Below are 2,441 nucleotides of genomic sequence, written 5' to 3'. Positions count from 1 at the left end.
GCAGCAGAACCTGAAGCTGCAAGAAGCATCAGACACAAGCCTGTCACAGCCTCAAAATGGAGATGTGCCTAAAGAAACAGGAAAAGGTGGAAAAGTGAAAAAGGCCCTGAAACGTTCTGTGCCTGTGGGCGCAGCAGAAGCACAAAGTGGAGGCATGCCTGAGGAGACCGTGGAAAATACCAAACTTAAAAAGTCACCTCAGAAACTTATGACTTTGGCCAACGGAGAAGCAGCACCAACACCGCCTCCTGATTCAGAGGTAATAAAGAAAAAGAAGAAAAAGAGGAAAATGGCAAATGATGCGGGGCCTGATACAAAAAAAGCGAAAACTGAAGAAAGTGCTGAGGCTTGTGAGGAACCAGAAGATGACGTGAAAAAGGCAGATGGCAGCGAGGTGCCCAGCCTGCCCCGAGGACTGACAGGTGCTTTTGAGGACACTTCATTTGCTTCCTTGTCTAATCTCGTCAATAAGAACACCCTGAAGGCCATAGAAGAAATGGGCTTCAAGCGCATGAAGGAGATCCAGCATAAAAGTATCAGGCCACTTCTGGAAGGCAGGGACCTTCTGGCAGCTGCGAAAACCAGCAGTGGTAAAAACCCTCGCTTTCCTCATCCCTGTGATCGAGGTCATTGTCAAGTTAAAGTTCATGCCCAGGAATGGAACAGGAGTCCTGATTCTCTCTCCTACCAGAGAAATGGCCATGCAGACCTTTGGTGTTCTCAAGGAGTTGATGACGCACCAAGTTCACACGTATGGTCTGATCATGGGCGGCAGCAACAGGTCTGCTGTGGTGCAGAAGCTCCTCAATGGGATCAACATCATCGTGGCCACGCCCTGCCGGCTCCTGGACCACATGCAGAACATGCCAGGATTTATGTACAAGAACCTGCAGTGTCTGGCTGACCGTATCTTGGATGTTGGGTTTGAAGAAGAATTAAAGCAAATTATTAACCTTTTGCCAACATGTAGGCAAACCATGCTCTTTTCTGCCACACAAACTTGAAAAGTTGAAGACTTGGCAAGAATTTCTCTGAAAAATGAGCCTTTGTACGTGGGTGTTGACGAGGACAAAGAGGTTGCCACAATTGATGGCCTTGAGCAGGGCTATGTTGTTTGTCCCTCTGAGAAGAGGTTCCTTCTGCTTTTCACATTCCTTAAGAAGAACNGGAAGAAGAAAGTGATGGTCTTCTTTTCATCTTGTATGTCTGCTAAATACCACTATGAGCTGTTGAACTACATTGACCTTCCCGTCTTGGCCATCCATGGAAAGCAAAAGCAAAATAAGCGAACAACCACGTTCTTCCAGTTCTGCAATGCGGATTCAGGAATACTGCTGTGTACTGATGTGGCAGCCAGAGGGCTGGACATCCCTGAAGTGGACTGGATTGTTCAGTANGACCCTCCCGATGACCCCAAGGAATACATCCATTGTGTCGGTAGAACAGCCAGGGGCCTGAATGGAAGAAGGCACACCCTGCTCATCCTGAGCCCTGAAGAGTTGGGTTTCCTTCGTTACTTGAAACAGTCCAAGGTTCCATTGAATCAGTTTGACTTCTCCTGGTCTAAATTTCTGATATCCAGTCTCAACTGGAAAAACTGATCGAAAAGAACTACTTTCTCCACAAGTCTGCCCAGGAAGCATACAAATCCTACATACAAGCATATGACACTCTCTCTCTCTCAAGCAGATCTTCAATGTCAACAACTTAAATTTGCCTCAGGTTGCTCTGTCTTTGGTTTTAAGGTCCCTCCTTTTGTTGATCTGAATGTAAGCAACCATGATGGCAAGCTTAAGAAGAGAGGCGGTAGTGGGGGATTCTGCTATCAGAAAACAAAGAAAGTGGAGAAGTCCAAGATCTTTAAACACATCAGTAAGAAGCCAGCAGACCGCAGGCAGTTCTCACACTGAGGCAATCTGACTTCTGTCTGGACTGACTTTGCCCAACTCCCCCCTCCCCAGTACCCTTTAAAAAGGAACTTTATCACCTTTAGGATCTTTTTGTCTTTACTATGATGATAATATTTTATTTTATTTTTAAATACTTCCATAAAACAAACAAACAAAAAAAGAATTTAGTTGGTTTAAACAATAGGATAGCAATGTTACTGCCCTGACAGATAACAGAGTGGAATGAGAGCTACATGACTCACCATAGGAAACCTTGTCTCAGAAATAATTTTCTAAAAGGCTGGAGGATTAGCATCCTTTCATAGGAAAAGATCACTCATTCATCTTTGACTGATGCCCAAAGAAGAGCCAGCCTAGAACAGAATTTTTAGTTCCAAATATGCTGTTATACCTAAGTCTCTCTTAGGTTTGGGCCACTGCTTGTGGACGTTGTACATCGTGGTGCGCACTAGGCTCCGCACCACGATGTACAACGTCCACAAGCAGAAACAGAAAATATCAAGGAAACATCACCTAACAGCACTGTGGTTA

The 2,441-nt window shown here is 45.1% G+C and overlaps 1 pseudogene; it reads left to right on the top strand.

Annotated features, from left to right (window-relative positions):
- Positions 1–1,911, top strand: part of LOC110307686 — a 9,546-nt pseudogene extending 7,635 nt beyond the window's left edge.
- The last annotated feature ends 530 nt before the right edge of the window (positions 1,912–2,441 follow it).

This window comes from Mus caroli, chromosome 13 (assembly GCF_900094665.2).
Source record: "Mus caroli chromosome 13, CAROLI_EIJ_v1.1, whole genome shotgun sequence".
Lineage (NCBI taxonomy): Eukaryota > Metazoa > Chordata > Mammalia > Rodentia > Muridae > Mus > Mus caroli.
This window is presented reverse-complemented; position numbering and strand designations above follow the sequence as displayed.